This window comes from Vulpes vulpes, unplaced genomic scaffold (assembly GCF_048418805.1).
Source record: "Vulpes vulpes isolate BD-2025 unplaced genomic scaffold, VulVul3 u000000629, whole genome shotgun sequence".
Lineage (NCBI taxonomy): Eukaryota > Metazoa > Chordata > Mammalia > Carnivora > Canidae > Vulpes > Vulpes vulpes.
The window spans coordinates 269,370-295,701 of record NW_027325788.1 but is presented as its reverse complement, the minus strand read 5'-3'; positions in this window follow the sequence as shown (position 1 = coordinate 295,701).

Sequence of the window (26,332 nt, the reverse complement as noted above, 5' to 3'; positions counted from 1 at the left end):
TAGGGTTAGGGTACTGTTTAGGGTTAGGGTTAGGGTTAGGGTTAGGGTTAGGGTTAGGTTTAGGTTACGGGTTAGGGTTAAGGTTAGGGTTAGGGTACTGGTTAGGGTTAGGTTAGTGTTAGGGTTAGGGTTAGGGTTAGGGTACTGATTTGGTTTAGTTTTAGGGTTAGGTACGGGTTAGGTTTAGGGTTAGGGTTAGGTTTAGGGTACGGGTTAGGGTTAGGGTTAGTGTATGGCATAGGGTACGGTTTAGGGTTAGGTTTAGCGTACGGCGTAGGGTACGGGTTAGGATTAGTGTAGGGTAAGGGTTAGGGTTAGGGTTAGGGTACGGGTTAGGGTTAGGTTTAGGTTAAGGGTATGGGTTAGGGTTAGGGTTAGGGTTAGGTTTAGGTTACGGGTTAGGGTTAAGGTTAGGGTTAGGGTACTGGTTAGGTTGAGGTTTACTGTACAGTTTAGGGTTAGAGTAATTGTTAGGGGTCGGGGACATGTTAGGGTTAGGGTTCAGGTTAGGGTTAGGGTTACGGTACGGGTTAGGGTTAGCGTGAGTGTTAGGGTTCGGAATAGAGTAAGGGTTAGGATTAGGGTTAGGGTTATGGTACGGGTTAGGGTTCGGGTTAGGTTACTGGTTAGGGTTCGAGTTAGGGTTTAAGGTTAGGGTTTGGGAAAGTGTTAGGGTTAGGGTGCGTGTTAGGGTTAGGGTTCGTTTACAGGTTAGGGTTAAGGTTGGGTACGGGTTAGGGTACGGGTAGGGTACGGTTTAAGATTAAGGTACGGTTTAGGGTTAGGGTTAGGGTTAGGGTTAGGTTACGGGTTAGGGTTAGGGTAGGGTTAGGGTTAGGGTACTGGTTAGGGTTAGGGTTAGGGTTAGGGTTAGGGTACAGGTTAGTGTTAGGTTTAGGGTTAGGGTTAGGGTTAGGGTTAGGGTTAGGGTTAGGATACGGGTAAAGGTTAGGTTTAGGGTTCGGGTATGGGTTAGGATTACGTTTAGGGTTAGGGTCCTCCTTAATTTTAGGGTTAGGTTTAGGGTACGGGTTAGGGTTAGGGATAGAGATAGGGTTAGGTTTAGGGTACGGGTTAAGGTCAGGGTTAATTTACGGGTTAGGGTTAGGTTAGGGTTAGTGTTAGTGTTAGGGTACGGGTTAGGGTTAGGGTTAGAGTTAGGGTTAGGCTTAGGGTACTGGTTGGTTTAGGGTTAGGGTTAGGGTATGGGTTAGGTTTAGGGTTAATGTTAGGGTTAGGTTTAGGGTTAATGTTAGGGTTAGGTTTAGGGTATGGGTTAGAGTACAGGTTAGGGTTAGGTTCAGTGTACGGCGTAGGGTACGGGTTAGGGTTAGGGTAGGGTAAGGGTTAGGGTTAGGGTAAGTGTACGAGTTAGGGTTAGTGTTAGGGTATGGGTTAGGGTTAGGGTTAGGGTTAGGGTACTGTTTAGGGTTAGGGTTAGGGTTAGCCTAGGGGTTAGGGTTAGATTTAGGGTTAGGTTTAGGGAACGGTTTATGGTTAAGGTTAGGGTTAGGGTTAGGGTATGCGGTAGCAATAGGGTTAGGATTAGGGTTTGGTTTAGGGTATGGGTTAAGGTTAGGGTTAGGGTACGGGATAGGGTTAGGGTTAGGGTAAGGTTACGGGTTAGGGTTAGGGTTAGGGTTAGGGTTAGGGTTAGGGTACTGGTTAGTATTAGGTTAACGGTACGGGTTAGGTTTAGAGTAAGGTTTAGGGTTAGGGTACGTGTTAGGGTTAGGGTACTGGTTAGGGTTAGGGTTGGGGTTAAGGTACAGGTTAGGTTTAGGGTTAGGGTTAGGGTTAGTGTACAGGTTAGGGTAAGGGTTAGGGTTCGGTTACGGTGAGCGTTAGGGTTAGGGTATGGGTTGCGGTACAGTTTAGGTTTAGGGATAGGGTTAGGTTCCGGGTTAGGGTTAGGGTTAGGGTACGGGTTACGGTGCGGGTTAGGGTTAGGGTTAGGGTACGGGTTACGGTACGGGTTAGGGTTAGGGTACTGGTTAGGGTTAGTGTTAGGGTTAGGGTTAAGTTACGGGTTAGGTTTAGGTTTAGGGTTAAGTTTAGGGTTAGGGTACGGTTTAGGGTTAGGGTTAGGGTTAGGGTTAGGATACTGGTTTGGTTTAGGGTTAGGTTTAGGGTACGGGTTAGGTTTAGGATTTTGTTAGGGTTAGGGTTAGGGTTAGGGTACTGGTTAGGGTAAGGATTAGGGTTAGGTTTAGGGTACAGGTTAGTGTTAGGTTTAGGGTTAGGGGTAGGATACGGGTTAGGGATAGGGTACGGGTTAGGTTTAGGGTACTGGTTAGGGTTAAGATTAGTGTTAGGGTACGGCTTAGTGTTAGGTTTAGGGTTAGGGTACGGGTTAGGGTTAGTGATAGGATTAGGTTACGGGTTAGAATTAGGGTTACGGTATGGGTTACGGTACAGATTAGGTTTAGGGTTAGGGTTAGGTTACTGCTAAGGGTTAGTGTTAGGGCACGGGTCACCTTACGGGTTAGGGTAAGGGTTAGGGTACTGGTTAGGGTTAGGTTCAGTGTTAGGGTACTGGTTAGATTTAGGGTTAGGGTTAGGTTTATGTTACAGGTTAGGGTTAGTTTTAGGTTTAGGGTTAGGGTTAGGATACGAGTTAGGGTTAGGGTGAGGGTTAGAGTACGGGTTAGGGTAGGGTTAGGTTTAGGATACTGGTTAGGGTTAGGGTACGGTTTAGGGTATGGGTTAGGGTAGGGGTTAGGTTTAGGGTTAGGGTACCGGTTAGTGTTAGGTTTAGGTTACGGGTTAGGGTAAGGGATAGGTAAAGTTTGAGGGTTAGGGTACGGTTTACGGTTAGGGTTAGCGTTAGGGTTATGGTACTGGTTTCGTTTAGGGTACGGGTTAGTGTTAGGGTTAGGGTACGGATTAGGGCACGGGTTAGGGTTAGTATTAGTGTACTGCATAGGGTACGTGTTAGGGTTAGAGTACGGGTTAGGTTTAGGGTTAGAGTAAGGGTACGTGTTACCGTTAGTGTTTGGTATGAGTTAGGGTTAGGGTTAGGGTTAGGGTACTGGTTAGGGTTGGGGTTACGGTTAGGGTAGGGTTCAGGTAAGGGTGAGGTGTAGGTTTAGGGTACGGGTTAGGGTTAAGGTTAGGGTTAGGTTTAGGGTAGGGTACGGTTTATGGTTACGGGTAGGGTTAGGGTTAGGGTTAGGGTTTGGGTGAGGGTTAGGGTTAGGGTTAGGGTTAGGGTTAGGGTTTGGGTTAGGGTTAGGGTTAGGGTTAAGGTTAGGGTTAGGGTTAGGGGTTAGGGTTAGGGTTAGGATTAGGGTTAGGGTTAGGGTGATGGTACAGGTTGGGTTTAGGGTTACGTTTAGGGTTAGGGTACGGGTTAGGGTTAGTGTTGGATACGGGTTAGGGTTAGGGTTAGGTTTAGGGTTAGGGTACGGTTTAGAGTTAGGTTTAGGGTTAAGGATAGGGTACGGGTACCGTACAGGTTAGGGTTAGGGTTAGGTTTAGGTTAGGTTACGGTTTAGGGTTAGGGTTAGGGTACGTGTTACTGTACGGGTTAGGGTTAGGGTAATGGTTAGGGTTAGCCTTAAGGTTAGGGTACGGGTTAGGGTTAGGGTTAGGTTTTGGGGTACGGGTTAGGTTTAGGGTTTTGGTTAGGTTTAGGGTTCTGGTTAGGGTTAGGCTTAGGGTTAGGGTTAGGGTACATGTTAGGGTTAGGTTTAGGGTTAGGGATAGATTTTGGTTACGGATTATGGTTAGGGTTAGTGTTAGGGTTATGGTACAGGTTAGGGTTAGGGTACTGGTTAGGGTTCGTCTTATGGTTAGGGTTCGGGTTAGTGTTAGTGTTAGTGTTAGGGTTAGGGTTAGGGTACGTGTTAGGGTTAAGGTTAGGTTACGGGTTAGTGTGAGAGTTAGGGTTAAGGTTAGGGTAGGGTTTAGGGTTAGGATTAGGGTTAGGGTTAGGGTACTGGTTTGGTTTAGGTTTAGGGTTAGGTAGGGGTTAGGTTTAGGGTTAGGGCTAGGGTTAGGTTTAGGGTACGGGTTAGGGTTAGGGTTAGTGTATGGCTTAGGGTACGGGTTAGGGTTAGGTTTAGGGTATGGTTTAGGGTTAGGGTACGGGTTAGCATTAGGGTTAGGGTTAGGGTAGGGTTTAGGGTTAGTGTTAGGATTAGGTTACGGGTTAGAGTTAGGGTTACGGTACAGATTAGGTTTAGGGTTAGGGTTAGGTTACTCGTAAGGGTTAGTGTTAGGGCACGGGTTACGGTACGGGTTAGGGTAAGGATTAGGGTACTGGTTAGGGTTAGGTTCAGTGTTAGGGTACTGGTTAGAGTTAGGGTTAGGGTTAGGTTTATGGTACGGGTTAGGGTTAGTTTTCGGTTTAGGGTTAGGGTTAGGATACGAGTTAGGGTTAGGGTGAGGGTAGGAGTACGGGTTAGGGTAGGGTTAGGTTTAGGATATTGGTTAGGGTTAGGGTTAGGGTATGGGTTAGGGTAGGGGTTAAGTTTAGGGTTAGGGTACCGGTTAGGGCTAGGATTAGGTTACGGGTTAGGGTAAGGGATAGGTAAAGGGTCAGGGTTAGGGTACGGTTTACGGTTAGGGTTAGCGTTAGGGTTATGGTACTGGTTTCGTTTAGGGTACGGGTTAGGTTTAGGGTTAGGGTTAGGTTTAGGGTACGGGTTAGGGCACGGGTTAGGGTTAGTTTTAGTGTACTGCAGAGGGTACGTGTTAGGGTTAGAGGACGGGTTAGGTTTAGGGTTAGGGTAAGGGTACGGGTTAGCGTTAGGGTTGGGTATGGGTTAGGGTTAGGGTTAGCGTTACGGTAAGGGTTAGGTTATGTGTTAGGGTTAGGGTTAGGGTACGGCTTAGGGTTAGGGTTAGGGGTAGGGTACCGGTTAGGGTTAGGGTGAGGGTACGGTTTATGTTTAGAGTTGGGGTTAGTGTTAGGGTACTGGTTAGGGTTAGAGTTAAGTTTAGGATACAGGTTAGGGTTAGGGTTAGGGTTAGGGTTAGGGTTAGGGTACGGGTTAGTGTTAGGGTGAGGGTTAGGGTTAGGATTAGGGTTAGGGTTATGGTACGGCTTAGGGTACGGGTTAGGGTTAGGATTAGGGTTAGGGGATGGGTTAGGGTTAGGGTTAGGTTTAGGGTAAGGTTATGGGTTAGGGTTAGGGTTAAGTACGCGTTAGTATACGGGTTAGGGTTAGGGTACTGGTTAGGGTTAGGGTTATGATTAGGGCTATGGTAAGGGTTAGGCATAGCGTTAGTGTACGGGTTAGGCGTAGTGTTAGGGTTAGTGTTAGGGTTAGGTTATGGGTACGGGTTAGGGTTAGGGTACTGGTATGGGTTAGGGTTAGGGTTAGGCTTAGGCTTAGGGTACGGGTTAGGGTTAGGTTAGGGTTAGGGGACTGTTTGGGTTAGGGTTAGGGTTAGGGTTAGGGTACGTGTTAGAGTTAGGGTTAGGGTTAGGTTGAGGGTTAGGTTATGTGTTAGGTTTAGGGTACAGGTTAGGGTTAGGGATGTGACAGGGAATGGGTTAGATTTAGGGTTAGGGTACGGTTTATGGTATGGGCTAGGGTTAGGGTTAGGGTACTGATTATGGTTAGGGTTAGGGTTAGGATTAGGGCGAGGGTTAGAGTCCGGGTTAGGTTTAGGGTTAGGGTACGGGTTACGTTTAGGGTACAGGTTAGGGTTAGGGATAGGGATAGTGTATGGGTTAGGGTCAGCGTTAAGGTATGGGTTACGGTACAGGTTAGGGTTAGGGTTAGGGTTAGGGTACTGGGTAGGGTTAGGGTTAGTGTTAGGGTAAGGGTTAGGGTTAGGGTTAGGTTTAGGGTACGGGGTAGGGTTAGGGTGAGGGTTAGGTGCGGGTTAGGATTAGGGTTAGGGTGAGGGTTGGGCACAGGTTAGGGTTAGGTTTTGGGTTAGGATTAGGGGTAGGATACGGGTTAGGGTTAGGGTTAGGTTTAGGGTACGGCTTAGGGTTAGGGTTAGGTTTAGATTATGGGCTAGGGTTGGGGTTAGGGTATGGTTTAGGGTTAGGGTTAGGGTTAGGTTTAGGTTACGGGTTAGGGTTAGAGTTAGGGTAGGGTACGGGTACGGGTTAGGGTTAGGGTTAGGGTTAGGGTTAGGTTACGGGTTAGGCATAGTGTTAGGGTTAGGGATAGGGTTAGGGTACAGGTTAGGGTTAGGGTTAGGTTACGGTTTAGGGTTAGGGTTAGGTAATGGTATAGGTTAGGGTTAGGGATAGAGTTAGGTTTAGGGTACAGGTTAGGGTTAGGTTTAGGTTAGGGTTAGGGTTCTAGTTAGGGTTAGGGTTAGGGTTAGGGTACGTGTTAGGGTTAGTGTTAGGGTTAGGTTTAGTGTTAGGGTACGGGTTACGTTTAGGGTACAGGTTAGGGTTAGGGATAGGGATAGTGTATGGGTTAGGGTCAGGGTTAAGGTACGGGTTACGGTACAGGTTAGGGTTAGGGTTAGGGTACTGGGTAGGGTTAGGGTTAGTGTTAGGGTAAGGGTTAGGGTTAGGGTTAGGTTTAGGGTACGGGGTAGGGTTAGGGTGAGGGTTAGGTGTGGGTTAGGATTAGGGTTAGGGTGAGGGTACTCGTTAGGGTTAGGGTTAGGGCTAGGGCACAGGTTAGGGTTAGGATACGGGTTAGGGTTAGGGTTAGGATACGGGTTAGGTTTAGGTTTAGGGTTAGGGTTAGGTTTAGGGTACGGGTTCGGGCACGGGTTAGGGTTAGTTTTAGTGTACTGCATAGGGAACGTGTTAGGGTTAGAGTACGGGTTAGGTTTAGGGTTAGGGTAAGGGTATGGGTTAGCGTTAGGGTTTGGTACGAGTTAGGGTTAGGGTTAGTGTTAGGGTACTGGTTAGGGTGGGGTTACGGTTAGGGTAGGGTTCAGGTAAGGGTTAGGTGTAGGTTTAGGGTACGGGTTAGGGTTAAGGTTAGGGTTAGGTTAAGGGTAGGGTACGGTTTATGGTTACGGGTAGGGTACGTGTTAGGGAACGAGTTAGGTTTAGTGTTAGGGTTAGGTTTAGGGTGATGGTACAGGTTAGGTTTAGGGTTACGGTTAGGGTTAGGGTACGGGTTAGGGTTAGTGTTGGGTACGGGTTAGGGTTAGGCTTAGGGTTAGGGTTAGGGTACAGTTTAGAGTTAGGGTTAGGGTACGGGTTACGGTACAGGTTAGGATTAGGGTTAGGGTAATGGTTAGGGTTAGCCTTAAGGTTAGGGTACGGGTTAGGGTTAGGTTTTGGGGTACGGGTTAGGTTTACGGTTTTGGATAGAGTTAGGGTTCTGGTTAGGGTTAGGTTTAGGGTTAAGGTTAGGGTACAGGTTAGGGTTAGGTTTAGGGTTAGGGATAGGTTTTGGTTACGGATTATGGTTAGGGTTAGTGTTAGGGTTATGGTACGGGTTAGGGTTAGGGTTAGGGTACTGGTTAGGGTTCGTCTTAAGGTTAGGGTTCGGGTTAGTGTTAGGGTTAGAGTTAGGATTAGGGCACGGGTTAGGGTTAGGGTTAGGTTACGGGTTAGGGTGAGAGTTAGGGTTAAGTTTAGGGTAGGGTTGAGGGTTAGGGTTATGGTTAGGGTTAGGGTACTGGTTAGGTTTAGGGTTAGGGTTAGGGTTAGGTTTAGTGTACGGGTTAGGGTTAGGGTTAGTGTATGGCTTCGGGTACGGGTTAGGGTTAGGTTTAGGGTATGGTTTAGGGATAGGGTACGGGTTAGCATGAGGGTTAGGGTTAGGGTTAGGATTAGGGTACGGGTACGGTTTAGGTTAGCGTTACGAGAAGGGTTAGGTTATGGGTTAGGGTTAGGGTTCCGGTTAGGGTTAGGGTTAGGGTTAGGGTTAGGGTTAGGATACGGGTTAAAGTTAGGGTTAGGGTTAGGGTTAGAGTACTGGTTAGGGTTAGTGTACGGGTTAGTGTACGGGTTAGGGTTAGGTTTAGGGTTAGGGTTAGGGTTAGGTACTGGTTTGGTTTAGGGTTAGGGTTAGGTACGGGATAGGTTTAGGGTTAGGGTTAGGTTTAGGTTTAGGGTACGGGTTAGGGTACAGGTTAGTGTTAGGATTAGTGTATGGCTTAGGGTATGGTTTAGGGTTAGGTTTAGGGTACGGTTTAGAGATAGCATACGGGTTAGGGTTAGGGTTAAGTTTAGGTTTAGGGTTAGGGTTAGGATTAGGGTACGGGTACGGGTTAGGGTTAGAGTTAGGGTTACGGTACGGGTAAGGGTTAGGGTTAGCGTTACGGTAAGGGTTAGGTTATGGGTTAGGGTTAGGGTCAGGGTACGCCTTAGGGTTAGGGTTAGGCTTACGGTAACGGTTAGGGTTAGGGTTATGGTACGGGTTAGGTTTAGAGTTAGGGTTAGGGTTAGGGTACTGGTTAAGGTTAGTGTTAGGGTTAGGATACAGGTTAGGGTTAGGGTTAGGGTTAGGGTTAGGTTTAGGGTACAGGATAGGGTTAGGTTTAGCGTAGGGTAGGGGTTAGGGTTAGGGTTAGGGTTAGGGTTAGGGTTAGGTTTAGGGTACGAGTTAGGGTTAGGGTTAGGTTTAGATTAGGGTTTAGGGTTAGGGTTAGGGTACGGGTTAGGATTAGGGATAGGGTTAGGTTTAGGTAATGGATTAGGATTAGGGTTAGGATTCGGGTTAGGGTTAGGGTTGGGGTTACGGTTAGGGTTAGGTTATGGGTTAGGCGTAGTGTTAGGGTTAGGGTATGGGTTAGTGTACGGGTTATGGTATGGGTTAGGGTTTGGGTTAGGGTACTGGTTAGGGTAAGGTGTATGGTTAGGGTTAGGGTACAGATTAGGGTAGGGTTAGTGTTTGGTTACAGGTTAGGGTTAGGTTTAGGGTACGGGTTAGGGTTAGAGTTAGGGTTAGGGGTAGGGTACGGGTTAGGGTACGGGTTAGGGTTAGGTTAGGGCAGGGTACCGGTTAGGGTTAGGGTACGATATAGGGTTAGGTTAAGGGTTAGGGTTAGGGTACGGGTTACTGTTCTGGTTATGGTTAAGTTTAGGTTTAGGGTTAGGGTTAGGTTTAGGTTTAGAGTACGAGTTAGGGTTAGGGTTAGGGTTAGGTTTAGGGTACTGCTTAGGGTTAGGGTTCGGTTTAGGGTATGGGTTAGGGTTAGGGTTCGGGATAGGGTTAGGGTACGGGTTAGCGTCAGGGTTAGGTTGAGGTTACGGGTTAGGGTTAGGGTTAGGGTACGGTTTAGGATTCGGGTTAGGTTACGCATTAGGGTACGGATTAGGGTTAGGGTGAGGGTACGGGTTAGGTTTAGGGTTAGGGTTAGGGTACTGGTTAAGGTGAGGGTTAGGGTTTGGGTACGGTTTAGTGTTAGGGATAGGGTTAAGGTTAGGGTACAGTTTAGGGTTAGGTTTAGGGTTAGGGTTAGGTTTAGGATGTGGGTGGGGGTTGGGCTAGTGTTAGGGTACGGGTTAGGGTACGGGTTAGGGTTAGGGTTAGGGTTAGTGTAATGTTTAGGGTTAGGATTAGGGTGTGAGTCAGGGTACGGGTTAGGGTTAGGGTTAGGTTACGGGTTAGGGTTAGGGTTAGGGTTAAGGTTAGGGTTAGGGTACAGGTTAGGGTTAGTGTTAGGTTACGGGTTAGGGTTAGGTTTAGGGTTAGCGTTAGGGTTAGGGTACGATTTGGTTAGGGTTAGGGTTATGGTTAGGGTACTGGTTTGGTTTAGGGTTAGGGTTAGGGTACTGGTTAGGTTTAGGTTTCAGGGTTAGGGTTAGTTTTAGGGTACGGGTTATGGTTCGGGTTAGGGTTAGGGTTAGTGTACGGCTTAGGGTACGGATTAGGGTTAGGTTTAGTGTTCGTGTTAGGGTTATGGTTAGACTAAGGATACGGGCTAGGGTAAGGGTTAGGGTACGGGTTAGGGTGAGGGTTAGGGTGAGGGTTATGGTACTGGTTAGGGTTAGGGTTAGGTTAGGGGATAGTGGTAGGGTTAGGGTTAGGTTTAGGGTACGGGTTACGTTAGGGTTAGGGTGAGGGTTATGGTACTGGTTAGGGTTAGGGTTAGGTTAGGGGATAGTGGTAGGGTTAGGGTTAGGTTTAGGGTACGGGTTACGTTAAGGTTAGGGCTAGGGTTAGGGATAGGTTTAGGGTTAGGGTATGAGTAGGGTTACAGTTAGGGTACGGGTTTGGGTACTGGTTAGGTTTAGTGTTAGGGTTAGGGTTAGGGTACAGGTTAGCATTAGGTTTAAGGTTAGGTTTAGCTTTAGGGTACGGGTTGGGTTTAGGGTTAGGGTACGTGTTAGGGTTAGGGTACTGATTACGGTTAGGTTACGGGTTAGCTTCAGGGTTAGTGTAAGGGTTACTGTTTAGGGTTAGGGTTAGGTATAGGGTACGGGTTAGGGTACGGGTTATGGTACGGGTTAGGTTTTAGGGTTTGTATTAGGGAAAGGGTTAGGGTTGGTGTTAGGGTTAGGGTACGGGTTAGGGTTAGGGTTAGGGTAATGGTTAGGGTTATTGTTAGGGTTAGGGTTAGGGTTAGGGTCAGGGTATGTGTTAGGGTTAGGGTATGGCTTAGTGTTAGGGTTAGGGTTAGGGTCAGGGTGTGGGTTTGGGTTAGGGTTAGGGTACAGCTTAGGGTTAGGGTCAGGGTCTGGGTATGAGTTAGGGTTAGGGTTAGGGTACGGGTTAGGGTTAGTGTTAGGGTTAGGGTTCGGGTACGTTTAAGGGTCAGGGGTAGCGTTAGGGTAAGGCTTAGGGTACGGGTTAGGGTTAGGGTTAGGGTACGGCTTAGGGTTAGGTTGAGGGTTAGCGTAAAGGTTAGGGTACAGTTTAGGGGACGGGTTAGTGTATGGGTAAGGGTTAGGGTGAGGGTACGTGTTACGGTATGGGTTAGGGTACGGGTCAGTGTACGGATTAGGGTTAAGGTTATGGTACGGGTTACGGTTAAGTTTAGAGTTAGTGTTAGGTTAAGGGTATGGGTTAGGGTACGGGTTAGGGTCGGGTTAGGGATAGGGTTAGGGTACGGGTTAGGGTAGGGGTTAGGGTACGGATTTGGGTTAGGGTTAGGGTACGGGTTAGGGTTAAGTTATGGTATAGGGTAGACTACGGGTTAGTGTACGGTTTAGGGTTAGGGTACGGGTTGGGTTTAGGGTAAGGGTTAGGGTTAGGATATGGGTTAGTGTTAGTTTTAGGGTTAGGGTTAAGGTACTGGTTAGGGTTTGGTTTAGGGTTAGGCTTAGGACACGGATTAGGTTTAGGGTACTGATTACGGTTAGGTTATGGGTTAGGGTTAGGGTACGGGTTAGGGTTAATGTACGGGTATGGGTTACAGTTAGGGTTAGGGTACGGGTTAGGGTTAGTGTTAGGTTATGGATTAGGGTTAGGGTTAGGGTTAGGGTTAGGTTACGGTTTAGTGTTAGGGTTAGGGTTAGGTTACGGTTTAGTGTTAGGGTTAGGGTACGGGTTAGGGTTAGGGTTAGGGTACGGCTTAGGGTACTGGTTAGGGTTTCTGTTGGGTTATGGGTTAGGCTTAGGGTTAGGGTAAGTTACAGGTTAGGGTTAGGGTTTGAGTACGTGTTAAGGTACGGGTTAGGGTTACGGCTAGGGTACTTGTTAGGGTTAGGGTTACGGTTAGGTTAGGGGTAGGGTTAGGATCAGGGTTAGGTTTAGGGTACTGGTTAGGGTTAGGGTTAGGTTTAGTTTACGGGTCGTGGGTAGGGTCAGGGTACGGGTTAGGGTTAGAGTTCAGGTTAGGGTTAGGTTAAGGGTTAGGTTTAGGGTAGGGTATGGGTTAGGGTTAGGGTTAGGTTTAGGCTTAGGATACGGGTTAGGGTACGGGTTAGGGTTAGTGTTAGGGTTAGTGATAACGTAAGGGTTAGCGTACGGGTTAGGCGTAGTGTTAGGGTTAGGGTACGGGTTAGGGTTAGGGTTAGGGTACGGTTTAGGGTTAGGGTTTGGGTTACAGTTAGGGTACGGGTTAGGGTAGGGTTAGGCTTAGGGGTAGGGTTAGGGTACGGTTTGGGTTACAGTTAGGGTACGGGTTAGGGTAGGGTTAGGCTTAGGGGTAGGGTTAGGGTACGGTTAAGGTACGGGTTAGGGTTAGGGTTCGGGTACGGCTAAGGGTTAGGGTGAGGGTACGGGTTAGGTTTAGTGTTAGGGTTAAGGTTAGGGTTAGGGAAGGGTTTACGGTATGGGTTAGGGTTAGGTTTAGGGTACTGGTTAGGGTTAGTGTTAGGGTACGGTTTAGGATTAGGGTTAGGGTTAGGTTATGGGTTAGGATTAGGGTGAGGCTTAGGGTTAGCGTTAGGGTACAGGTTAGGGTTAGGTTTAGGGTTAGGGTTAGTATACAGATTAGGGTTAGGTTTAGGGTTAGGGTACGGGTTAGGGTTAGGGTTAGCGTTAGGGTACTGGTTAGGGTTAGGGTACGGGTTAGCGTACGGGTTAGGGTTAGGGATAGGGGTAGGGTTATGGTTGGGGTTAGGGTTAGTTTTAGGGACTGGTAAGGGTTAAGGTTAGGTTACGGGTTAGGATTAGGGTTAGGGTTCGGGTTAGGTTTAGGTTTAGGATTAGGGTTAGGGTACTGGTTTTGTTTAGGGTTAGGGTAAGGGTACGTGTTAGGATTAGGGTTAGGGTATGGTTTAGGGTTAAGGTGAGGGTTCGGGTATGGATTAGGGTTAGGGTTAGGGGTAGGGTTAGGGTACGGGTTAGGGTTTGGGTTTGGGTTAGGGCTGGGTACGGGTTACGGATAGGGTACGGGTTAGGGTTAGCTTTAGGGTTAGGGTTAGGGTCGGGTTAGTGTTCGGTTTTTGGTTAATTTTAAGGTTAGGGTTAGGGTTGGGTTTAGAGCTAGTGTAAGAGTTAGGTTTAGGGTTAGGTTTAGGGTTAGGTTACTGGTTAGGGTTAGGGGGAGGTTAGGGTTAGGTTACGGGTTAGGGTTAGGTTTAGAGTTAGGGTATGGGTTAGTGTTAGGGTTAGGGATAGGTTACGGGTTAGGGTTAGGTTTAGGGTACGGGTTAGGGTTAGGGTTAGTTTACTGGTTAGGGTTAGGGTTAGTGTTAGGGTTAGGGTACGGTTTAGGGTTAGGGTTAGGGTTAGGGTACTGTTTAGGGTGAGGGTGAGGGTTAGGGTACGGGTAAGGGTTAGGTTTTGGGTTAGGGTTAGTGTTAGGTTTAGGGTACAGGTCATGTATAGGGTTAGGTTTAGGGTTAGGGTAATTGTTAGGGTCAGAGATAGGGTTATGGTACGGGTTAGGGTTAGGTTTAGGGTAGGGGTTAGGGCATGGTTTAGGGTACTGATTATGGTTAGTGTTAGCATTAGGGTTAAGTTACGGTTTAGGGTTAGGGTACGGGTTAGGGTATGGGTTAGGTTTAGGGTTCGGTTATGGGTTGGGGTTAGGGTTAGGGCTAGCTTTAGGGTATGGGTTAGGTTTAGGGTTAGGTTAGGGTACTGGTTAGGGTTAGGGTTAGGTTACGGGTTAGGTTTAGGGTTAGGGTTAGGGTTAGGTTTATGGTATGTGTTAGGTTTAGGGTTAGGGTTAGGTTTAGGGTTAGAATAAGGGTACTGGTTAGGGTTACGTTTAGGGTTAGTGTTAGGGTATGGGTTAGGGTTAGGGGTAGGGTAGGGTACGGTATAGGTTCAGGGTTAGGGGTAGGGTATGGGTTGGGATTAGGATTAGGGTACACGTTAGGGTTCAGTTTAGGGTAAGGGTTAGGATAAGGGTACAGGTTAGGGTTGGGGTTAGGGTTATGGTAAGGGTTAGGGTACGGGTTATCGTACGTGTTAGGGTACTGGTTAGGGTATGGGTTAGCCTTTAGGGTTACGGTTAGGGCAAGGGTTAGGGTAAGGGTACGGGTTAGGTTTAGGTTTAGGGTACTGGTTAGGGTTAGAGTTAGTGTTAGAATTAGGGTGCAGGTTAGTGTTAGCTTTCGGGTTAGGGTTAGGGTTAGGGTACGGGTTACAATTAGGTTAAGGTTTAGGGTTAAGGTACAGTTTAGGGTTAGGGTTAGGGTTAGGACATGGGTTGCGGTTAGGGTTAGGGTTAGGGTTAGGGGTTAGGGTTAGGGTTAGGTTTAGGGTTAGGGTACGGTTTGGGTTAGGGTTAGGGTAAGTGTTAGGGTTAGGGTTGGGTTAGGTTGAGGGTACGGTTTAGCATTAGGGTTAGTGTTAGGTTACGGGTTAGTGTTAGGGTACGGGTTAGGGTATGGTTTAGGAATAGGTTACGGGTTAGGGTTAGGGTTAAAGTTAGGGTTAGGATTAGGGTACGGGTAGGGGTTAATGTTAGAGTTAGGTTTAGGGTACGGTATAGTGTTACGGTTAGGTTATGGGTTAGGGTTAGGTTTAGGGTTAGGTTTAGGGTTAGGTAACGGTTAGGGTTAGGGTTAGGGTTAGGGTACTGGTTTGGTTTAGAATTAGGGTTAGGGTATGGGTTAGGTTTAGGTTTAGGGTTAGGGTTAGGGTTAGGGTTAGGTTTAGGGTACGGGTTAGGGTATGGGTTAGGGTTAGTGTTAGGTTACGAGTTAGGGTTAGGGTACAGGTTAGGCATAGGGTTAGGGTTAGGGTTAGGGTACGGGTGTGGGTTAGGGTTAGGTTAAGGGTACCGGTTAGGGTTACGGTTAGGGTAAGTGTTAGAGTTAGGGTTAGGTTACTGGTTAGGGTTAGGGTCGGGGTTAGGGTTAGGGTTAGGGTTATGTTTAGGGTCCGGGTTAGGGTTAAGGTTAGGGTTACGGTTTAGGGTTAGGGTTAGGTTACGTGTTACTCTACAGGTTAGGGATAGGGTACTGGTTAGGGTTAGGGTTAGGGTTAGTGTATGGTTTAGGGTTAGGGTTAGGGTAATGGTTTGGTTTAGGGTTAGGGTTAGGGTACGGGTTAGGTTTAGGGTTAGAATTAGGGTTAGGTTTAGGGTACTGGTTAGGGTACGGGTTAGGGTTAGGGTTCAGGTTAGGGTTAGGGTACGGGTTAGGGTTAAGTTTAGGGTTAGGATACAGGTTAGGGTTAGGGTTAGGGTTAGGGAACGGGTTAGGGTTAGGGTATGTGTTACTCTACGGGTTAGGGTTATGGTTAGGGTACTGGTTAGGGTTAGGGTCAGGGTTAGGGTACGGGTTAGGCTTAGGGTTAGGGTAAGGGGTTAGGATTATGGTTAGGGTTACGGTTAGGGTACTGGTTAGGTTTAGGCTTAGGTTTAGGGTTAGGGTACGGTTTAGGGTTAGGGTGAGGGTGCTGATTTGGTTTAGGTTTAGGGTTAGTGTACGGGGTATGTTTAGGGTTAGGATTAGGGTTAGGTTTAGGGTAAGGCTTAGGGTACGGGTTAGGGTTACGGTAGGGTACAGGTTAGGGTTAGGGTTAGGGTAAGGGTTAGGGTTAGGGTTAGCGTACAGGTTAGGGTTAGGTTTAGGACTAGGGTTAGGTTAAGGGTACTGGTTAGGGTTAGGGATAGGGTTAGGGTTATGGTACAGTTTAGGGTTAGGGTTAATGTAAGGGTACGGTTAGGGTACGGGTTAGGATTAAGGTTAGGGTACATATTAGGGTTAAGTTTAGGGTTAGGGTTAGGGTCAGGGTTAGGGATAGGGTACTGGTTAGGGTTAGGGTTAGAGTTAGGGTAGAGTTTAGGGTTAGGTTTAGGGTTAGGGTTATGTTTAGGATACTGTTTAAGGTTAGGGTTCAGTTTAGGGTACGGGTTAGGGTTAGGGTTATTGTTAGGGTTACGGTACTGTTTAGGATTAGGGTTAGGGTACTGGTTAGGGTTAGTGTTAGGGTACGGGTTAGTTTTAGGGTTAGGGTTAGGGTTAGGGACGGGTTATGGTTAGGGTTAGGTTACGGGTTAGGGTTAGGGTTAGGGTACTGTTTAGGGTTAGGGTTAGGGTTAGGGTTAGGGTACTGGTTTGGTTTAGGGTTAGGTTAAGGGTACGCGTTAGGGTTAGGGTTAGGGTTAGGGTACGGGTTAGGGTTAAGGTTAGGTTTCGGGTTAGGGTACTGGTTAGGGTTAGGGTTAGGGTTAGTGTAGGAGTTAAGGTTAGGTTTAGGGTAAGGTTATGGTTAGGGTTAGGGTTAGGGATAGCGTTAGGGTACGGGTTAGGGTACAGGTTCGGGTTAGGGTTAGGGTTAGGGTACGTGTTAGCAATAGGTGTTGGATTAAGGGTTAGGTTTAGTGTACGGGTTAGTGTTAGGGTAAGGGTTAGGGTTTCGGTTAGGGTACGGGTTAGGGTAAGGTTTAGGGTTAGTGTTAGGGTTAGGGTTAGGGTAAGGGTCAGCAATAGGGTTAGGGTTAGGGTTAGGTTTAGTGTACGGGTTAGGGTACGGGTTAAGGTAGGGGTTAGGGTTAGGTTTAGGGTATTGTTTAGGGTAAGGATTAGGGTACGGGTTAGGGTTAGAGTAAGGATTAGTGTTAGGGTACGGGTTAGTGTTAGGGTACAGGTTAGGGTTAGGGTTAGGGTACGGGTGAGGGTGATGGTTAGGGTTGGTGTTAGGGTACGGGTGAGGGTACGGTTTAGGATTAGGGTACGGGTTAGTTTTACAGTTACGGTTAGGGTATGCGTTAGGGTTAGGGTTAGGTTACGGGTGAGGGTGAGGGTTAGGGTTAGGTTTAGGGTACGGGTTACGGTACTGGTTAGGGTTAGGGTTAGGGTTAGGTTACGGGTTAGGGTTAGGGTTAGGGTACTGCTTACGGTATGGGTTAGGGTTAGGTTTAGGGTACTGGTTAGGGTTAGGTTTAGGGTGAGGGTACGTTTTAGGGTTAGGGTTAGGGTTAGGGTATGGGTTAGGATTTGGGTTAGGGTTAGTGTTAGGGTACTGTTTAGGGTTAGGGTTAAGGTTACCGTTAGGGTAAAGGTTAGGGTTAGGTTTAGGGTTAGGGTTAGGGTTAGGATACGGATAGGATTAGCGTTAGGGTTAGGGTACGGGTTAGGGTTAGGGATAGCGTTAGGGTACTGGTTAGGGATAGGGTTAGGGTTAGGATTAAGGTATGGGATAGCGTAAGCGTTAGGGTTAGGGTTAGGTTTATGATTAGGTACGGGTTAGGGTTAGGGGTAGGTTACCGGTCAGGTTTACGGTTAGGGTTAGGGTACGGTTTACGGTTAGAGTTAGGGTTAGGGTTAGGGTTAGGGTTAGGGTTAGGGTAGGGGTTATGGTTAGCGTTAGGGTTAGGGTGAAGTTTAGGGTACGGGTTAGGGTTAAGGTTAGGGTTAGGGTTAGGGTTAGGTTTAGCGTTAGGGTATGGGTTAGGGTTACGTTTAGGGTACGGGTTAGGGACGGGTTAGGGTTAGTGTTAGGGTTAGGGTTACGGTACGGGTTAGCAATAGGGTTAGGGCTAGGGTTACATTTATTGTACGGGTTAGGGTTAGGGTTATGGTACTGGTTAGGTTTTGGGTTAGGGTAAAGTTACGGGTAAGGGTTAGGGTTAGGGTTAGGGTATGGGATAGAGTAAGGTTAGGGTTAGGGTACTGGTTAGGGTTAGGGTTAGGGTACGGGTTAGTGTTACAGTAAGGGTTAGGGTTAGGTTTGGGGTTAGGGTTAGGGTACGGGTTAGGGTAAGGGTGATTGTACGGGTTAGCAGTAGTGTTAGGATTAGGGATACGTTACGGGATAGGGTTAGGGCTGGGTACGGGTTAGGTTACGGTTTAAGGTACGGGTTAGGGTTAGGGTACGTGTTAGGGTAAGGGTTAGGGTTAGGGTACAGTTTAGGGTTACGGTTAAGGTCAGGTTTATGGTAGGGATAGGGTTAGGGTTAGGGTTAGGGTACTGGTTAGGGTTAGTGTTAGGGTACAGTTTAGGGTACGGGTTAGGGTTAGGGTACGGGTTAGGGTTAGGGTTAGGGTTAGGGTACGGTTTGGGTCAGGGTTAGGGTTAGGGTTAGGGTAAGTGTTAGGGTACCGGTTTCGTTTAGGGTACGGGTTAGGTTTAGGGTTAGGTTTAGAGTAAGGTTTAGGGTTAGGGTTAGTGTCCAGCTAAGGGTACGGGAAAGGGTTAGTGTTAGGGTACGGATTAGGGTGAGGGTTAGGGTAAGGGTACGCGTTAGGGTTAGCGTTGAGTACGGGTTAGGGTTAGGTTTAGGGTTAGGTTTAGGGTACTGGTTAGGGTTAGTGTTAGGGTTTGGATAGGGGTTAGGGTTAGGTTTAGGTTTTGGTTTAGGGTACGGGTTACGGTTAAGTTTAGGGTTAGGGTTAAGGTTAGGTTTAGCGTTAGGGTCCGGTTAGGGTTACAGTTAGGGTAAGGGTTAGGGTACGGGTTGGGTTAGTGTTAGAGTTAGGGTTAGGGTACGGGTAGGCAATAGGGTTAGGGTTAGGGTTAGGTTTAGTGTATGGGTTAGGGTTAGGGTTCGGGGACGGGTTAGGTTTATGTTTAGGGTAAGGGAACGGGTTAGGGTTAGGGTTAGGGTTAGGGTTATGGTACGGGTTAGGGTTAAGTTTAGGGTTAGGGTACTGGTGAGGGTTAGGGTTATGGTACGGGTTAGGGTTAGAGTAAGGGTTAGGGTTAGGGTACAGGTTAGGTTAGGGTACGGGTTAGGTTTAGGGTGAGTGTACGGGTTAGGGGTAGGGTTAGGGTTAGGGTTAAGTTACGGGTAAGTGGTAGGGCAGGGTATGCGTTAGGGTACGGGTTAGGGTACGGATTAGGGTTAGGGTACGGGTTAGGTTTAGGGTTAAGTTTAGGGTACATGTTAGGGTTAGGGTTAGGGTTAGGGTAAGGGTTAGGGTGAGGATTAGGGTTAGTGTAATCATTAGGGTTAGGGTTAGTGTAAGGGTTAGTGTTAGGGTACGGGATAGGGTTTTGTTACGCCTTAGGGTAAGGGTGAGCCTACGGGTTAGCTTTAGGGTTAGGGTTAGGGTTAGGGTTAGGGTACGGGTTAGGTTTAGGGTTAGGGTACGGGTTAGGGTATGGGTTAGGGTTAGGTTAAGGGTACTGGTTAGGGTTAGGGTTAGGGTACAGGTGAGGGTTAGGGTTAGGGTAGGGTTAGGGTACGGTTAGGGTTAAGGTTAGGTTTATGGTTAGGTTAAGGGTTAGGGTTAGGGTTAGCGTACGGGTTACGGAACGGGTTAGGGTTAGGTTTAGGGGAGTGGTGAGGGTTAGGGTTAGGTTTAGGGTATGGATTAGGGTTAGGGTTAGGGTTAGGGTACGGGTGAGGATTAAGGTTAGGGTTAGGGTTAGGTTACTGGATAGGGTTAGGGTTAGGGTGAGGGTTAGGGTACTGGTTCGGCTTAGGTTTAGGTTTAGGGTACGCGTTAGGGTTAGGGTTAGGGGATGGGTTCAGGTTAGGGTTAGGGTTAGGGTTAGGGTACTGGTTACGGTTAGGGTTAGGGTTAGGGTAGGAGTTAGGGTTAGGGTTAGGTTTAGGGAACGGGTTAGGGTTAAGGTTAGGGTACGGGTTAGGAATGGATTAGGGTCAGTGTTAGGGTTAGGGTTAGGGTACGGGTTAGCAATAGGGTTAGGTTTAGGGTTAGCGTTAGAGAAAGGGTTAGGGTTAGGGTACGGGTTAGGGTTAGGGTACTGGTTAGGGTTAGGTTTAGGGTTAGGTAACGGGTTAGGGTTTGGGTTAGGGTTAGGGATAGGGTACTGGTTAGGTTTAGGATTAGGGTTAGGATTAGAGTATAGTTGAGGGTTAGGTTTAGGTTTAGGGTTAGGGTAGGATACAGGATAGGTTTAGGGTTAGGGTTAGGGTACGGGTTAGGGTTAGGTTTAGGTTTAGGGTACTGGTTAGGGTGCGGGTTAGGGCACGGTTTAGGGTTATGTATAGGGTTATGGTACGGGTTAGGGTTAGGGTGAGGTTACGGGTTAGGGTTAGGGGTAGTGTACGGTTTAGGGTTAGGGTTTGGGTCAGGGTTAGGGTACTGGTTTGGTTTAGGTTTAGTTTTAGGGTACGGGTTAGGTTTAGGGTTAGGATAAGGGTTAGGTCTAGGGTACGGGTTAGGGTACGTGTGAGGGTTTGGGTTAGTGCATGGCTTAGGGTACGGGTTAGGGTAATGTAGGGTACGGGTTAGGGTTAGGGTTAGGGTAAGGGTACGGGTACGGGTTAGGGTTAGGGTTAGGGTTAGGGTACTGGTTAGGGTTAGGGTTAGGGTTAGAGTAGGGTTTAGGGTTAGGTTTAGTGTTAGGTATAGGGTACGGGTTAGGGTTAAGTTTAGGTTCAGCGTGGATGGAACTGGAGGGTATTATGCTGAGTGAAATAAGTCAATCGGAGAAGGACAAGCAGTGTATGTTCTCATTCATTTGGGGAATATAAATAATAGTGAAAGGGAATATAAAGGAAGGGAGAAGAAATGTTGGGAAATATCAGGAAGGGAGACAGAACATAAAGACTCCTAACTCGGGGAAACGAACTAGGGGTGGTGGAAGGGGGGAGGAGGGCGGTTGTTGGAGGGGAATGGGTGACGGGCACTGAGGTGGACACTTGACGGGATGAGCACTGGGTGTTTTTCTGTATGTTGGTAAATTGAACACCAATAAAAATTAATTAAAAAAAAAAGTTTAGGTTCAGGCTTAGGGTTAGGGCTAGGGTTGGGTTCTGGTAAGGGTAACTCTTAAGGTACAGATTAGGGTTAGGGTTAGCGATAGGGTTAGGTTTAGGGTTAGGTTAAGGTTACGGGTTAGGGTTAGAGTTATGGTACAGGTTAGGGTTAGGGTTAGAGTAAGGTTACGGGTTCGGGTTCGGGTTACGGTTAGGGTTAGGGTTAGGGTACAGGTTAGGGTTATGGTTAAGGTCAGGTTTATGGTACGGCTAGGGTTAGGGTTAGGGTTAGGGTACAGGTTAGGGTACGGGTTAGGGTACGGGTTAGGGTTAGGGTACTGGTTAGGGTTAGGGTTAGAATTAGGATACGAGTGAGCGTTAGGGTTAGGGTTACGGTTAGGGTACGGGTTAGGGTTAGGTTTAGGGTTAGTTTAGGGTTTAGGTTTAGGGTTAGGGTACGGGTTACGGTACTGGTTAGGGTTAGGGTGAGGGTTAGGTTACAGGTTAGGGTTAGGGTTAGGGTACAGGTTACGGTGCGGGTTAGGGTTAGGTTTAGGGTACTGGTTAGGATTAGGGATTGGGTAAAGGTATGGATTAGTGTTAGGTTTAGGGTTAGGATACTGGTTAGGTTAAGGGTGAGGGTTAGGGTATGGGTTAGGGTTAGGGTACGGGTTAGGGTACAGGTTAGGGTTAGGTTTAGGGTTAGGGTTAGGGTTAGGATACGGGTTAGGTTTAGGGTTAAGGTTAGGGTACGGGTTAGGTTTAGGGTTAGGTTAGGGTACTGGTTAGGTTTAGGGTACGGGTTAGGGTACGGGTTAGGGTTAGGGTTAGGGTACGGGTTAGGGTTAGGGTTAGGTTACGAGTTAGGGTCAGGGTTAGGGTTAGGGTAGGGTTTAAGGTTAGGTTTAGGGTTAGGTTTAGGGTACTGGTTTGGTTTAGGGTTAGGGTAAGGTTACGCGTTAGGTTTAGGGTTAGGGTACAGGTTAGGGTTAGGGTTAGGATTAGGGTGAGGGTTCTGGTTAGGGTTAGGGTTAGGGTTAGAGTTTGGGTAGGGGTTAGGTTAGGATTCAGGTTAGGTTACGGTTCGGATTAGGGTTAAGTTTAGGGTTAGGGTTAGGGTTAGGGTTAGTGTTAGTGTTAGGGTACAGGTTAGGGTTACGGTTAGGGTACGGGTTATGGTACGGGTTAGGGTTAGTGTTAGGGTTAGGTTTAGGGTGAGTGTATGGGTTAGCAGTAGGGTTAAGGTAAGGTTAGGTAATGGTTATGGTGAGGCCTGGGTATGCGTTAGGGTATGGGTTAGGGTTAGGGTTAGGGTTAGGGTTAGGGTTAGGGTTAGGTTTAGGGTACAGATTAGGGTTAAGTTTAGGGTTAGGGTTAGGGTACTGGTTATGGTTAGGGTTAGGGTACGGGTTAGGGTTAGAGTAAAGGTTAAGGTTAGGGTATGGGTTAGGGTTAGGGTACGGGTTAGGTTTAGGGTGAGTGTATGGGTTAGCTGTAGGGTTAAGGTTAGGGTTAGGTTATGGTTACGGTTAGGCCTGGGTATGGGTTAGGGTACGGGTTAGGGTTAGTGTTAGGGTTAGGGGTAGGGTAGGGGTTAGGGTAAGGGTTAGGTTACGGTTTAGGGTTAAGGTTAGGGTACGGGTTAGGGTTAAGGTTAGGGTTAGGGTATTGTTTAGGGTTAGGGTTAAGGTTAGGGTTGGGGTACTGTTTAGGGTTATGGTTAGGGTTAGGGTACTGGTTAGGGTACGGTTAGGGTACGGGTTAGGGTTAGGGTTAGGGTACGTGTTAGGGCTTAGTGTTAAGGTAAGGGTACGGGTTAGGGTTAGGGTACGGATTAGGGTTAATGTTAGGGTTAGGGTTAGGGTTAGGGTAAGGGTACGGATTAGGGTTAAGTTTAGGGTTAGTGTTAGGATACTGGGTAGGTTTATGGTTAGGGTACGGGTTAGGGTTAGATTAAGAGTTAAGGATAGGGTACGGGTTAGGGTTAGGGTACGGGTTGGGTTTAGGGTGAGTGTATGGGTTAGAAGTAGGGTTAAGATTAGGGTTAGGTTACGGGTTAGGGTTTAGGGCAGGGTACGGGTTAGGGTACGGATTAGGGTTAGGGTTAGGGTAAGGGTACTGGTAAGGGTACGGGTTAGGGTACGGGTGAGGGTTAAGTTTAGGGTTCGGGTTAGGGTACAGGTTAGGGTTAGGTTTGTGGAACTGTTTAGGGTTAGGGTCGGGTTAGGGAACGCTTTAGGGTTAGGGTTAGTGTACGGGTTAGGGATAGGGTTAGGTTACGGGTTTGGGTTAGGGGTAGGGTTAGGGTTAGGGTATGAGTTAGGGTTAGTGTTAGAGTACGGGTACGGGTTAGGGTTAGGGTACGGGTTAGGGATAAGCTTAGGGTTAGGGTACTGGTTAGGTTTAGGGTTAGTGTACGGGTTAGGGTTAGGGTTAGGGTTACGGTTAGTGTACAGGTTAGAGTTACGGTTAGGACACGGCTTAGGGTTAGGGTTAGGGTTAGGGTTAGGGTACGGTTTTGGGTAAGGGTTAGGGTTAGGGTTAGGGTAATGGTTTGGTTTAGGGTTAGGGTAAGGGTCCGCTTGAGGCTTATAGTTAGGGTACGGGTTAGGGTTAGTGTTAGGGTTAGGGTTAGGTTACTGATTAAGGTTAGGTTTAGTGTTAGGATAGGGGTTTGGGTTAGGGTTAGGGTTAGGTTTAGGGTATTGGTTGGTATTAAGGTTAGGGTTAGGGTTAGTGTTAGGGTATCGTTAGGGTACGGGTAAGGGTTAGTGTGAGGGTTAGGATTAGGTTACGGGTTAGCAATAGGGTTAGGGTTAGGTTTAGTGTACGGGTTAGGGTTAGGGTACGGGTTACGGTATGGGTTAGGATTAGGTTTAGGGTACTGGTTAGGATTAGGGTTAGGGTTAGGGTACGGATTAGGATTAGGTTTAGGGTTAGGATACAGGTTAGGTTTAGGGTTAGGGTTAGGGTATGGGTTAGGGTACGGGTTAGGGTATGGGTTAGGGTTAGGGTACGGGTTTGGGTTATGGTTAGGGTTAGGGTAACTGTTTAGGTTTAGGGTTAGGGTTAGGGTAATGGTTAGCGTTAGGATTAGGGTTAGGTTAGGTTAAGGGTTAGGGTTAGGGTACGGGTTAGGGTTAGGGTTAGGGTACGGTTTACGGTACTGGTAAGGTTAGGGTTAAAGGTAGGTTACGGTTTAGGGTTAGGGTATGGGTTACGGTAAGGGTTATGGTTAGGGTTAGGGTACTGGTTAGGGTTAGGGTTAGGTTTAGGGTTAGGGTACTGGTTTGGTTTACATTTAGGGTAAGGGTATGCGTTAGGGTTAGGGTTAGCATACGGGTTAGGGTTAGGGTTAGGGTTAGGGTTAGGGTTAGGGTTAGGATACTGGTTAGGTTTAGGATTAGGTAGGCGTTAGGGTTAGGGTTAGGTTTAGAGTACGGGTTAGGGTTAAATTTAGGTTTAGGTTTAGGGTTAGGGTTAGCGTTAAGGTACAGGTTAGGGTTAGGGTTAGCGTTAGAGTACAGGTTAGGGTTACAGTTAGGGTAGGCGTTAGGGTACGGGTAAGGATTAGTGTTCGGTTACAGGTTAGGGTTACGGTTAGGGTTAGGGTTAGGGTACGGTTTTGGGTGAGGGTTAGTGTTAGGGTACTGGTTTGGTTTATGGTTAGGGTTAGGGTACCGGTTAGGTTTAAGGTTATGGTTAGTTTTAGGTTTAGGGTACGGGTTAGTGTTTGGATAGGGTTAGGGTTAGGTTTAGGGTACGGGTTAGGGTTAAGATTAGGGTTAAGTTTAGGTTAGCGTTAGGGTACGGGTAAGTATTACGGTTAGGGTACGGGTTAGGTTACGGCTTAGTGTTAGTGTTAGGGTTAATGTTAGGGGACGGGTTAACAATAGTGTTAGGGTTAGGTTTAGGGTACGAGTTAGGGTTAGGTTTAGGGTACAGGATAGGGTTAGGTTTAGGTTTAGGTTACAGGTTAGGGTTAAGTTTAGGGTTAGTTTTAGGGTTCAGCTTAGGGTTAGGATTAGGGTTGGGGTTCAGGTTAGGATTAGGGCTAGGGTTAGGTTTAGGGTACAGGTTAGGGTTAGGGTTAGGGTAACGTTACGGGTTAGAGTTAGTGTAAGGGTACGGGTTACGGTACAGGTAGGGTAAGGGTTATTTTACGTCTTAGGGTTAGGGTTAGGGTAAGGGTTACGGTACGGTTTAGGGTTAGGGTTAGGGTACTAGATAGGGTTAGGGTACGGGTTAGGGTTAGGGTTAGGGTACGAGTTAGTGTTAGGGTTAGTGTTAGGGTACTGCTTAGGGTTAGGATTAGGGTTAGGGTACAGGTTAGGGTTAGGTTTGGGGTTAGCGTTAGGATACGGCTTAGGGTTAAGTTTAGGGTTAGGGTAAGGTTACGTGATAGGGCTAGGGTTATGGTTAGGGTACTGGTTAGGGTTAGGGTTAGGGTACGGGTTAAGGTTAGGGTTAGGGTTACGGTTATGGTACGGGATAGGGTTAGGGTTAGGTTATGGGTTAGGGTTAGGGTTAGGTTTAGGGTATGGTGTAGGGTTAGGGTTAGGTTTAGGGTACTGGTTTGGTTTAGGGTTATTGTTTGGGTACTGGTTAGGTTTAGGGTTAGGGTTAGGGTTAGGTTTAGGGTACGGGTTAGGGTACAGGTTAGGTTTAGGGTTAGTGTACGGCTTAGGGTACGGGTTAGGGTTAGGGTTAAGGTACGGTTGTGGGTTAGGGTTAGGGTAGGGGTACGGGTTAGTGTTAGGGTACGGGCTAGGGTTAGGGTTAGGGTTAGGGTACTGGTTAGGGTTAGGGTTAGTGTGTGGGTAGGGGTTAGGGTTAGGGTTAGGTTTAGGGTACGGGTGAGGGTTAAGGTTAGGGTTGCATTTAGGGTTAGGGTACGGGTTAGGGTTATGGTTAGGTTTTGTGTTAGGGTACGGGTTAGGGTTAGGGTTAGGGTACTCGTTAGTGTTCATTTTAAGGTAAGGGTTCTGGTTAAGGTTAGGGTTAGGGTTAGGGTACTGTTTACGGTTAGGGTTAGGGTACGGGTTAGAGTTAGATTAAGGGTTAGGGTTAGGGTTAGGGTACTGGTTAGGTTTAGGGTTAAGGTTAGGGTACGGGTTAAGGTAAGGGTTAGGGTACGGGTTAGGTTTAGGGATAGGTTAAGGTTTAGGGTTCGGGTACGGGTTAGTGTTAGGTTTAGGTTACGGGTTAGGGTTAGGGTTAGGGTATGGTTTAGGGTTAGGGTTAGTGTTTGGATTAGGTAATGGTTTGGTTTGGGATTAGGGTTAGGATTAGGGTACTGGTTATGGTTAGGGTTAGGGTTTGTGTATGGCTTAGGGTACGGATTAGTGTTAGGGTTAAGGTTCGGTTTAGGGTTAGGGTTAGCATAAGGGTACGCGTTAGGGTTAGGGTTAGGGTACGTGTTTGGGTTAGATTTAGGGTTAGGGTTAGGGTACTGGTTTGGTTTAGGTGTAGGTTAAGGTTACGCGTTAGGGTTAGGGTTAGGGTAAAGGTTAGGGTTAGGGTTAGGATAAGGGTTAGGGTACTGATTGGAGTTAGTGTTAGGGTTAGTGTTAGGTTTAGGGTACGGGTTAGGGTTAAGATTAGGGTTAGGCTTAGGGTTCGGGTTAGCGTTAGGGTACGGGTTAGGGTTACAGTTAAGGTACGGGTTAGGGTACGGGCTTGGGTTAGTGGTAGGATTAGGGTAAGGGTTCGGGTTATCAAAAGCGTTAGGGTTAGTTTGAGGTTTAGTGTACGGGTTAGGGTTAGGGTTAGGGTATGTGTTAGGGTTAGGGTTAGGTTAAGGATCGGGTTAGGTTTAGGGTTAGGGTTAGGGTTAGGGTACGGATTAGGGTTAAGTTTAGGGGTAGGGTTAGGGTACTGGTTCGGGTTAGGGGTAGGGTACGGGTTAGGGTTAGAGTAAGGGTTAGGGTTAGGGTATGGGTTAGAGTTAGGGTACAGGTTAGGTTTATGGTGAGTGTATGGG